Here is a 13,291-nt window from a genome sequence, read left to right on the forward strand (position 1 = left end):
ATTGTATTCTGTAGAATAGGTCATGGGAACCCCAAATTCACTAGGCGGTTCCATAAAATGCAAATACGAGCTTGTAGAAGTTTGTTCTGATTGGTGTGTCGACCTATCCTACCTGGGGACCAATCGAAATTGGGGATTCTGACACTTGCAACATTTGGGGGGTGGTACACTGACCCGAAAACAGTATAACTAGCCTAGGTTTAGCTGGAGAATTTGTCCGACTTGTCTGAATAGCTGACCTGTCACTGCCCCAACGCACTCAATAGGTGACTGAATACAGAGCGCTGCGGAGCACTCTGTCCGAATTTGACCATAGACTCTAAGGCTTTACTAAACCTTAAGGGCTGGCGGAGCACTTTGCTGGGGAGTTCGCTAACCCAATCGGGGTTCTGACTGATAGCTGCAGAGAGGGTGGAGCGCAGGGGTTGCTTCCGAACTGCGGGTGCTGGTCGTGCCCTGGTGGTCCTGTCCTGATCCTAATCTGGTTTTCCTGTCCTGTCCTGGGGTGTCCAATCTGCACCTGCTGTCCCATAGATGACTGTCCTTCCTTGGGGTATTTCCTGTCCTTGACTGATCCGTGGCCAGGGTTGGTCTGCACACCTTTCTAGGTAAATATAGTGCGAAAACTCTATACTGCACCTTCTATTTTCCTGTCTTTGCTTTAATAAAGACATTTCTTTGCATATGTTAATTTTCCATGCTTTCCGCAATCTACTATAAAAAACCACACAGTATATTTTTCTTAGCATGTTCCTGTGTTTCCCTACCTTTTAGAACATATTCTCTCCATACTGTTTCTGAATCATAACTGTGGTATATAATTTTCTCCTGAAATCTGATTTACGTAAGGATGCTAGAACTATAGCGTGTTCCATTTTTCCCCTCCTATAAGATGTATAGGATTTCTAATCCTTACCTTGCAGTATTTTTCTAAACAGTAAATGTCTAGTTCGTGATCCATTTTTCGAAAATCTATTTAGTAGCTCGCATTGTTATAACTTTCCTATAGACTCATAAATGGTTGCCTTAGTTTTGCTTTCATATGGTTACGTGCTCTTCATTATTCTGATTATAGATTGCTGTCTCGTTGTAAAATGTGTACACTCAGAAACTGATTTCTAAGATAAACTTTTAAAACTTCCCAGTAGTCTGTGGTTATTTGATGGAGTAAGAGAAATAAAGTCGGTATTTGTATTTTGCCTGCTTTTCTTTTACAGCTAGCTCCCTGATCCATTGTGGATCTTAGGTACCCGTAACGGTGGATTGGTAAGTCGGGTACAATAGAAATAAATAGGAAGGAACCAGGGTTGCTGGTAGAAGAATTGTTAGGTCACCCGAATAATGTATATGATAAATTGGAAAAATATGGGCCTGGTATGTGTATGGTGAAAATTATTGGCCGGGTGACCTGCGATCTCTATCAGTAGTATTGTACAGAACACTTATATAGTGTGAACTGTCACCCTAAGGGTATCCTGGTGCTGCGACTTAAAAAATGACCACAGCAAGTATTGACCTGATTATCAGTGAGAAGCATTATGCTCGTTCATTGGGAACAGCCGTGTTGTCAGACTTTTTTTAAGCATAACAGGGAATTGGCTTTTTCAAAGATCAAGGCCATGCATGGCTGTGTTGCCCAGCTTCTGGTTTCATCCCGTCTCAAGCAGTATAATTGCAAGCCTTCAACCTTTTCATCACTCCTATAACAATTCCTCCCATGTTTAAGGAAGAGGTTAAGGTTTACCCCTTGTTTATCACCCTAATGTCAGGCTCCCCAAAAGATGTATGTCTAGGTAGAATTCTATAATTTTTACACGTGCTTTTGCCTTCATTCTGAACACCTGTTTTCAGCAGTCGCTAGGGAATGGAGGAAAGGGGTTGTCAAACCCCTTTTAAAGAAGCCAAACTTAGGCCCCAGAGCAGAAGCTAACCGTAGGCTTATCTTGCTTTTGCAAGTAGTCACTAAAATTGATGAAAAGTTCTGGTTCATACGCTCCAGTTACTAAATGGTAACCAAATGAGTTTAAAACCTGGTTGAGACTGACCATGTGGCTGTATAGAATGACATCAAACAAGATTACAATGATGACATTTCCACCTGTCTTATCCTACTGTTGTTGTTTGGTCTTGTTACCTCCAAATGAGGATCTCCAAGAAAAACCTTATTTTGATTCTGTACCCCATAAACACTTCTGTTGTTAATGCTACCATCATTTCTACTTTGAACTATGCTAATGCTTGCTACATTAGCCTACCTGAGTCAGCTATTTACAAGCCTAAATGCGTTCAGAATATGGTGGCATGGCCTATCACAAACGTTTTTCTCTTTTATTACACCCCTGTGTGGAATGCATTCCTTCCTGCCCTCTCATATTTTGTATATACAGGTTTTCAATACATTTAGTGGGTGCCCTCAGGCACTAAATGCAAGGCTGGTGGCAATTTTAGAAGAAATCAAGCAGAAATGATGGGTTGTGACTCTGTCCTTTGGTCATGGAGCACTACTATCTGAGGGATAGCTCAGATGTCTGGTGCCTGACCTAGGGGTAGACTGAGAGATAGCTCAGCTATGTGAAGTCTAAACATATAATTTATGTTTAACCAGAGTCATACCTCTTCCACCTAAAGTAAACGCCTATATGATCACTTTCTTAGAGTGCACCTTAAGACAGATGTAGAATTTGCTATAATCTATTCCTGACGTGTTTTTTTTTAAATATCAGGATGGTGTCTGTTCAGGGAGGTACACCAGTATTCCCAATGTGTAAGCTTTGCATCGGTGTGCCTCCTGCCTCTTCAAACTAATGCAGTTTGGCAGCAAAATGCTTAAGAAACAGTATTCTGCTGTCAAACTAAGCTAGAGTCTGTTAAAAACAGCATGACTCTGAGATGGTGTATAATAACTGCCATTATAAGTTGATGGTGGGTTGGTTAGATGGTACCGATGTTGCATTGCTTAATGTGTATGCTCCGAATGTGGATCAGTCCTCCTTCCTGACCAGCTTGGCACCCCTTCTTCCATTGATGCTGCCCTACTTCAGGATAGTGAGTGGGGATTTCAACTGTGTAACAAACCTCACCCTGTATAGGTCATATCCCCACTGCGCTCTGAGCCAGCACATATATTGGCAGCACCTTTTTTGTGGAGAAAATTGCTGCCGGTTTATTAGCATTACAAATATGCCAACATTGGTGGGTTATCTTACGGACGATCCCAAGGCAGGCAGCCCCTCGCCGCCTGCCACCTGATGAGCCAAATTACACCGTGGCCTTCCACAATGGTGTGTGCCATATTTTGGGGGAGAGGAAGACCCCTCCCACTGGTGGGCCACCAGCCCACCCCTTTGCTCACGCCCCATAAGGGGGCAGAGCCTGCCAGGCAACCCCCGGTTGCTCAGGTCCACAACCGCCCGTAGGACTAACGGGGCGCCGTCGCTCCACTAGGGTCCCACACGAGGACCTCCCTGTGGATATTTGGCCTTTGCACCCTTGTTGTGCTTCTGTAGATGGTACCCGTATGTACCTTACAGCCTCTGGATCGCCCTGTAACTCCGCCTGCACCACAAAAGAATGCATTAGACAAACCCCGCCACACCCCTCTTGAACGCCGGGTATGCGGTAGGGAGGAAAACGACGTCGGGGTAGTGGGCAAAGAGGGCGCCCAGAGGGTAGGGAGAGGTATATGTACCTCATCCCCCGCCCCCACTCTACCCGGAAGTGACGTGGCACACCTGGACCCCTGAGGGTCCCAACCACTGGGAGGCTGCCTCCAGTGCCTCTTGTGGCACTAAATAGGCTGCCCTTTTAGTGGGTCTCCTTCATGGAACCCGGGCAGCCTGCAGGAGGCGCGGGGCACGGTTAAGGAGGTGGCTATGGGTAAAGTCCCCTGTTCTATGCTGTATTTGCAGTTGACCTTGCCCCTAAACTGGTGGAATTATTTAATGATGCCGGGCGATGTGGAGTTCTTCTGCCCTCTCTACAGGAGCCCGTGATTGTGTAACTTCCCAAGCCGAATAAGGACCTGGGGTTACTTGATACGTATCTAGGGTGACCAGACTTCCCGGATTTGCCCGGACAGTCCCGGGTTTTCACCAGCTGTCCCGGCAGATTTTGGTAATTTTTGCTAATTTCCTAGTTTTTAGAGGGGTTCAACTGAAAACAGTAAGAGGCACTTTTTTTGGTTGTTTGAAGTTGTGCTAATTAGCAGCTGTTATAAGTAAGCAATTTAATTAATAGGTATGATGTTGCTTGTAGAATTTTTTTTTTTTTTTAATGCATCTTCTGTGATCCTATGTTGATGAGAGCTGTCATTCTGCGCCATTCCGTGGATGAAAAATTGTAGTCCTCCTTCTCTTTTTCAAAAATGTCTCGGTTTTTGGTTCTCAAGATCTGGCCATCCTATTCGTATCGCCCCCGATCAATGCTTAATGCTGACTATAAAATCTTGAGTAAGATTCTTGCAAACAGGATTTTGCTGCACATGGACGCCCTGGTTCACCTAGTTCAGACAAACGTCATTCAAAATGCATTTTCTGCTACATACCACACCTTTACTTAAAACTCTCCTGAATGTGCGTGGCTCATTTGTGCTACCATTGTTCTTTGTGGGACGCTTGGATTTTTCACAATCCCAATGACTTCAGTGATGTAAAATTGTTGGCAGCACCCCAAACTCTGAAAGTAGTTCCAGCACCACTGCACAAACTCGCCAAGATGAGGGTGGAGCGAATAAGTCATGGTGACAGGCTAATAGGCTACCAGGGAAAAATGTACTCCAAACACGCAAAATGTCGCTAACTCACTAATACTTCAATTGGAGCCAAATTGGAGCCAGCGTCATGTGAAAAATGACGGGAGTGCCCAGGAGAATGCCCTCATTCAGATACATGATGGTCCATGGAGAAAACCCTGAAATGGAACACTATTTATGCAATATTTATGTATTTTGTGTAGCACCAAATACAATATGCAGCCCATATTTTCATATATAAACCATATGCTGAAATGTAAGAGCTTTATCATCATGTTTTATTTTTTGGGGTGCCACAAAGCGGCCTCCCGACGGTTTGAACACTATGAGTGAAATGTTAAAAGAAAATTTATTTTACATACATAAATCACATACATATTTTCCAGCTTTTGAGCAGTTGACCTTATGAGTGGGTCAAAATGGCACTTTAACACAGGGGGTAAACTTGCTTGGTGTATTTAAAACGGGCCGGTTCGTTAAAATGTAAAGTAAATGTTATATTTTGAATGTTATAATGCTTAGGTGTCAAGAGATGAAAGATGGCTTTGAATTGCAGCCTTATATGTCTCTGACATCCCACCTTAGTCCCTTTAGAAATGCTGATCCCTTGTTCACACCTTGTGACGTGTCTTTCTAAAGTAGGTGCCTGACAATATAGGAGCCTCACATACATTCAGCCTCTAAGAAATGTGGAAGGTCCTGACCAAGACCTTAAACATAAATGATTGACATGAGCCGAGCCCTGCACGCCCTTATAAACTGCCACCTATAACCATGGACTACTGCTGCCTCACTTCAATACTATAGCCCCCAGTCCTAAAATCTCTCAAATGGCTGCCATACGAAGCACACATTCACTTAAAGATTGCTGTTGTGACGCACAGAGCCCTTCACTTCAATACTCCCACGTACCTTGCGCAAAAACCTATACTATCCTGTGGTGTAGGAGCCTCAAGAAGCACCTCTTCCTTCCTCTTGAAACCACTCATCCTTAACAAAAAGAGAAGTTGTCACCGAGCCTTCTCCGGCGCTGCCCCAAAGATATGGAACTCTCTTCCACCGGAAGTACGCAGAATCTCCTCAACGAAGGCGTTCAAATTGGAAGCCAAAAGATTCCTAATGTGCCCGCTGACATTGTTCCTACTACCATTGTACCTCCATTTGATAAGGCTCTTCTTTACTGCATACTGTGAACCCCCCTCGTTGCCTCCTTACACCTGTTTATTGTATTACCCTCCTGGGTGCAATTGTCTTGTCTTGTAATCTGCGACCATCCCTATTCTTTTTTTTCTCTGTCCTACTTGATTTGGATATTGCATTTGTGTCCTTCCTCCCATCATATTGTAAAGCGCTCTGATATCCCCCAGGATTTTGTCCGCACTATACAAAATTTTATAAATAAATAGCATCATTACATCTCTACGGAGCGTCAATATTCTTTTTAGTATTAAATATTTTTATTGAGAAAGTTGAACACAATACAGACATCAACAATCAAGAGCTCTTGTCATATATGTCATTCCATACCTGGCTACAATCGCAACAAAGGGGTCAGGGTGCACAGTATATAGCAACTCGTGATTACACCCAGCAAGCCGCCAACAACCCATAACGGGCCGGGCGCATATCAAGCAGTGCAATGTCCTCCAAGGCAGCTCCGGGTCTGCCTGCCAGTCCATCCTGACCCACGCTGACGTAGAATATGGCTAGTCCCCATAAGTCAAGTTTGTAGGATGCCAGGACCCTCTGGAACTTCCCCCATGCCCACCCTCTCCCTTGTCAACTCACCCCAACCCAAGCCCAACACCCCCCCCACCCCAACGTCCCAACCCCAACAAATCCAAACCCCCTCCCTCCCATGACCCATACCTCCCTCCCTCCCCCCATGGTCCACAGTCTCATGTCAGCTGTTCACCTTCCTTCAAGTCCCCGAGTCAGGGGTGGGATCGCTGTTCCCCACCTTCGGGACTGGCTCCGTCAGTCTCAACAGCCGGAGGTACCTCGGACAGGTAATTTCTATGAACTCCGAGGACAGGAGAGTTAAAAACGGCTGCCAAAGCTCAGCATACTTTGCCCCTTCCCCCGCCTTATACAGGGAGAGCCTTTCCATACCTAGGACCATCCAGAGGCGATGTAACCAACCTTGATATGTGGGTATGTGGGTCGTGCGCCAGTGTGCTATGATGTTTTGAAGCGCTGAACCTAATGCTATCGCTATCAAGCGACCCCTTCTCGATCGTAATGGGTAGGTCAGTGCATTCGGGAGCCCCAGGACGACGTAGGAGGGGAAGCGTGGGATTTCGGTATCAAAGTGTTTATCTACGTCGTCTAGAACTCGACCCCAGTACTCCTGTAGAAGACTACAATCCCACAGTGTATGCGTGAGGGAGCCTAGTTGTCCACAGCACCGCCAGCAGAGGGGATCCATGCTGCTGTCCATTTCATAAAGTCTTTCAGGTGTGTAATACCAGTAGGTCACCACCTTCGTGAGGGTGTCAGTGAGCCCCATATGATACGCCGAGTGCCTTGCCCTATAGTATATACCCTCCCACTCCTTGTGTGTAAAGGTCCTCCCCACCTCCCTCTCCCATCGAGCCCTACTCGCGCTATATGTGTGCTCGTGTGTGCGTGTGAGCATTTTGTATAGATCCGAGATTAGCTGCTTGTCTGACCTGCGGGTGATCAACCAGTACTCAAACTCTGTCAGACGCCTATCCGCCTCCGCTCTGACTGACTTGTTGAGGGCCCAGTGTCTGATTTGGAAATAATGGAGTCGCTCGGTCTCCGGGAGGCCGTAGTCCTGACGTAGTTGTGGAAAGGGGATTATCCCTCCGGGATCATACATGTGGCACAGAGATCGACAGCCAGCAGACTTCCATCGTACAAAGGCCTTCCCATCCAGCCCGGGCTGAAAGTCAGGGTTATCCAGGATGGGGGTGAGAGGCGAAATGGGGGTGGTAAAGCCGAGCTTCAAGCCAACCCGGTCCCAGATCTCAAGAGGGACTCTAGTAATGAGGGAGGCGTACAGGTTACGGGGCCTATGTGCCTTGCGTAAGAACGGGATCTCTTGCAGTGTACGCCCCGCCACTGCCTGATCTTGAAATAACCAGTGCTTCCCGGATTCCCATTGGACCCACTCCGCCAGAAAGCGTAGTTGCGCCGCCTGGAAGTATGCGGCCAGATTCGGAATCCCGATCCCACCCCGCTCCGGCGAGAGCATCGCGATCTGAGCTTTCAGACGCGGCTTCCTCCCGTTCCAGACAAAGCGGGAAAGTTCAGACTGCATCATTTTAATCCATCCTTTAGGGGGGGGCGAGAGGTATAGTGCGAAAGATATAGAGAATCTGGGGCAAGATCGTCATTTTGATCGCCGCCACCCTTCCTAGCCAGGACAACGGGTAGTGTTTCCATTGCCCCAACTCCTGTCGCACCCGTCGCCGGAGGTGGTCATAGTTAACGTCCACCGTTGTATGAATGGAGGGAGCCAATTTAATCCCCAGGTAGGGGACCGCGTCCGTAGCCCACTGCAGCGGGAACTGGGACTGCAACAAAGCTCGTGTGTCGACCGTTAAGGACAGGTCAAGGGCCACAGATTTCGTCAGATTGACCTTGAAGCCCGACACAGCGCCGAACCTATCAAGGTCGGCCATGCAAGCAGGGAGCGAACTTCGGGGTTCCGCGAGCGACATCAAGACATCGTCTGCATAGAGACTGATGGCGTGGACGTCTGCTCCGAATTTGATGCCTTTGACCTCCGGGTCGTTTCGGATGAGCTGTGCTAGCGGTTCCATGTAGAGGGCAAACAGGAGGGGGGACAACGGGCATCCCTGCCTGGTGCCTCTCTCAATCCGGAAACGCGTGGAGGACAAGCCGTTAACCCTGACCGAGGCCGAGGGAAATTTATAGCAGTTCAGTACCCTTGTCCGGAATTTGGGTCCCATACCAGCCTTCTGCAGGACTTTCTCTAGATAGGGCCAATGAACCCTATCAAAGGCCTTCTCTGCATCGATGGCTAGCATCATGTATTCGCCCTGTGTACGGGCCGCCTTCTCAATGAGGTGGAGGGCCCGTTTAGTGTTGTCAGAGGTCTGACGCTCCGGGATGAAGCCCGACTGGTCCGGTTGAATAAGGCCTCCCATGTAGGGGCCCAGTTTGGCAGCGAGGATCCCTGTATAGAGCTTAAGGTCGACGTTTAAAAGGGATATGGGCCTGTAAGCCCCACAGTCGGTATGGTCTTTGCCTGGCTTGGGTATAACCGCAATGGAAGCCTCCAGCAGGTCCCGGGAGATCGCCCCGTCGTCCGCAAATGATGTGAAGAGTCTGGCAAGGAGCGGTGCTAGCTGAACACAGAAGGTTTTGTAGAAGCACGCCGGGAAGCCGTCCGGCCCCGGCGCCTTCCCAGGTTTGAGCCGCGAGATCGCAGAGATGACGTCCTCCGGACGAATGTCTCTCTCTAGAGTTTCCATTTGCTCTGGAGTCAGGGCTGGTAGGGGGATGTCGTCGAGAAAGGCTGACTCCGCCTCCGGGTCAGGCGGGTCTGCTCTGTATAGAGTGGCATAGAAGGCGCTAAAGGCCTCCGCTATCGCTCGGTCACCGGTGACACCGGAACCGTCGTGTCGTTTCAATTCTTTCACCTCCCGTTTCTGAGCAACTGTCCGCAGTTTATGCGCTAAGAGGCGCCCGCATCTGTCCCCCCCTGTGTAGTAGGCGTGTTTCAGCCTCAGTGCTGCGTATTCCGCCCTATCGAAGTCTAGTGCCGCCAGCTGTTGACGGGCAGCTCGTAATTGTCGCCAGATCCTCGGGGCTCCCGTCCGTCTGTGAATGAGCTCCAGTTCCCTGGTCTTGTGGGTGAGCTCGTCCCTCTTGGCCTGGCGTTCCTCGTTTTCGGCGGCGGAGATCGCTATGAATTCCCCCCTCAACACAGCTTTGAGCGCGGCCCACTGAGTAGCTAGTGAGGTGTCCCCGTTACCATTATGGGACAGATAATCTTTAATGGCGCCCTGAATTCTGGCAACCGCATCCCGTTTGTAGAGCAGCGAATCTCGTAGCCTCCATACCCTACTCGGGCGCGGTTCCCGTGGCCCCGCCAGGGTGATCGTGACTGGTGCGTGGTCGGATATGGACGCCGTACCGATTTCAGCGCCGGTGACCAGTGTGCGCGCCGCGGTGGAGACAAGCAGGTAATCTAAGCGTGCATATGTTTGACGCGCTGCCGAGAAGTGAGAGTATTCCGCCACACCCGGGTGAAGCTCGCGCCACACATCTACAAGCCCCAGGTCTTTCAGGCGAGCTAATCCAGACGCTGACAGCGCACCCACTTGACTAACGCGCTGGCAGGAGCGGTCGAGTGAGTTGTCAAAAACCAAATTCAAATCCCCCCCGAGCAAGATGTGGCGGTCCAGTGTCGCTGTCGCCTCTGTAAGCGCTGAGTGTAGGAACTTCTCCTGACCCTCGTTCGGCCCGTATATCGAGCCGATCGTGTAGTTTAGGTCCCCTAGTGTAAACCTATAAACCAGAAGCCGCCCCTTAATTTCCGCCACCTTATCCAGAACCTTACCCTTGAAGGTGCGAGCCACTAGGATAGCCACCCCGGCTTTTTTCTCCGTACAGGAGGAGAAGAATTGCTGCGGAAACCTGGGTGAGTGGTGGCGATGGCAGTCTTTAGGTAGAAGGTGTGTCTCTTGCAAGAGGCAGATGTCTGCCTTGGAGTGTTCTAAGGACAGGAGCACCGCTTTGCGTTTCACCGGATTGTTCAGGCCCCTCACATTCAGTGTGAGAACAACAATGTCATCCCCCCCCCATCTAGAGAGCGAAAGAACGCCAGATAGCTAGTGTGGCGAAGCCCCGTACCCCGATTGACCGAATCACCCATTCCCCATAGGTGCCGCCCTACTTCCCCCAAGGGAGCCAACCCAGAACACCACCCTACGACCATGGACCATGAACCCCCCCCAGATCCCTCAACCCCTGTGAACTCCCCCCCTTCCCAACTCCCCACCCCCCACCCCCACACCCCCCACCCCCACAACTGCAAACAGGCAATGCATACCCCAAAGAGTTCCATTGTCTCTCATCCACGGATGAAAAGAAGAATAGGAGGTAAAGTAAGGTAGTCTTACTAGTCAGTTCGGGAATCGTCATCCCGCCAGCGGCCCGATGGCCAGAGCAGACGACCAAATCAAGCTATAACCTGAAGCTGTCATCCGGGGGAGCCGGCGCCGCCGTCCGCGGCCACTGCTTCTACTGCAGCGCGCTGCCCCGCCGCAATCTCCACCGCCTGTGGCTTCTTGATCCTTCTCCTCCGCCGCTGCTGGGTCCATTGCGGCTTCCTTCCCTCTGTCTCCAGCGACGACCCCTGGGGCTCCAGCTCCTCTTTCGGCATCTCTATACCCAGCAAGGAGCAGGCTTCAGTGACGGAACGGAGCTGGTGCTGCTTGTTCTCCAATCTGAAGACGAGGCGGAAGGGGTGGCCCCAGCTGTACGGGATACCTTTCTGCTGCAGGAAGGAGGTGACCGGTTTGAAGAGTCGGCGCTAGTGTAGCGTGAGTGCCGCCAGGTCCTGATATAGCTGGGGCGAAGTGCCCTGGAACGATATCGAAGGAGTCTGGCGCGCCTTCTGAAGTATTTCTTCCTTGGTTCGGTAGTCTTGGACGCACACCAGGATGTCAGGCGGGGGGGCTGTGGCTGCGCGGGGAGGACCCGTCCTGTGGTCCCTGTCAAGCTGCAGCGGCGAGTCCAGCGGTCTTCCCAGCACGTGGTTGAAAAGTTCCCTGGCATAGCGGAACACATCCTGCGTGGCATCCGAAGTGGCAACATTGCGAATGCGGATGTTGTGTCTCCTAGAACGATTCTCCAAGTCCTCTAGGTGGAGTTGTAGATCCACTTGCTGATCGTGCAAGCGGATGATTTCCTGCTGTTGGGTGGAGAGCTCTGTCTCCCGTTCGTCGCCCTTGGTCTCCAGGTCCGCCACTCGTTCGCCTATACTGTCCATTTCGCGCCGCACTTCGCGGATCTCGCTAGTGAATTCGGTCTTGAAGGTTTGGATATCGTCCCGCAGGGAGGCAAAAAGGGATTCTAGGAAGGCTTTCGTAATGGACTCCACGCCCCCTTCCGCTGCTCTGTCCGTCTGCTTCGTCGCAGGGCCCGGAGCTTCCTTCTGGGGAGGGGATTGCGGCTTGGCAAACATTTCCTTCACCGTCTTGCCTCGGGGCGGCCTGCTCGAGGTCATCCCTCCGCCCGGTGGTCCGGCCGCTCCCGTCCTCGCTGCCACTCCGCGGCCAACCGGGCGCACGTCGCTGTGCGCACGTCAAAGTGTGAGCGGGCCCACCAAGCCCTCCTCTCAGCGGGGGGCCTCCGCAGATTCCAGGCAGATATGGCGACACGACCCCCTAGCGTCTCAGTCAATAGGCCGCCACAGCGCCCAGCCGTCAGGAGTCAGGGGCCCCCCCGGGAGCGACGGGGGCCTGCGAAGGCCGGTGCCGGCGTGCGCAGGGGCGGGTCCGCCACAGGCAACGCGGGCGGGAAATCGTTTTCAGGTCCCCGGGGCCGGATAGACCTCCGGTGTGTCACTGCGGGCCCTCTGGCGCTGTCACGTTGCAGGCGCTGCTGCTCAGGCAAGGAGGGGAGAGCGCCCGGTCACCTCCGTCGTCTGCTTGCTATGCCCGGGGGACAAGGGGCCCCCCCCGCCGGGGCTCCAACTCAGATTCGGGCAAAGGAGGGGAGGCGGGCGCGCAGGGCACTGCAGGCCTCGGGCCGATGCGGCCCGCCGCCAAAGGCACACCAACACCGCCCACAGTCAGGCAAATGCGCCGGGCCGCTCTCACCTCGCGTCCCGCCTCCGCCGGTGGCTATCGTCCTCCAGGCCTCACGGGGCCCTTACTTGGTGCTCCCAATCCGGCCGACCGGCTCTCTTCTCCAGGGGGGGTCCGCTGCTTCCGCTGCCTCGCGCACTGGGGCCGGGACCGGGTACTTCTCTCCCCGCACTGCAGCCGCGCCAAGGCTGCTCTGCTCGGCCGCGTCCCCGGCCTCGATTCCCGGCCAGGCCAGAGGGGGGATGGGCGCCTCCGGACCGCTGCACCCTGCCGCTTCCGTCCGCGGTACCGCCAACTTCCCCAGCACGGTCTGCTCTGGTGCGGGGACGGCTCCGGCAGCCCTGAGCACCGACTACGGTCGGGGGAGGCGCCGGAACCGGTGCAGAATTCGGGCCGGTGGCAGGAGCTGAGACGAGACACGTCCGCTCACTCAGCCATCTTGGCCACGCCCCCTCAATATTCTTTTTAGAAAGTGTAAGCTCTTATCATCAGAGCTGTTAAACTTTTTTGGGGCATTAGCAATATTCAAAGCAGGATAGTTATGCTTTTAATGGGACAGTATAGGCACTTCTTGGATGGACGTCGGTCTTTCCAGCAGCACGCAGTAGCTGTAGTTCTCACTGAGGTTGTTTTGCCCTCAGTGGGACAGTTCTGAGCGTTTCGTAGGAGGTCTGCTGCACTTGTAATGGCCAGTATCCATCCTTAAGCGACTTTTGTGTTCGATACCTTT

This window comes from Lissotriton helveticus, chromosome 6 (genome assembly GCF_964261635.1).
Source record: "Lissotriton helveticus chromosome 6, aLisHel1.1, whole genome shotgun sequence".
In the NCBI taxonomy this organism is placed as follows: Eukaryota; Metazoa; Chordata; class Amphibia; order Caudata; family Salamandridae; genus Lissotriton; species Lissotriton helveticus.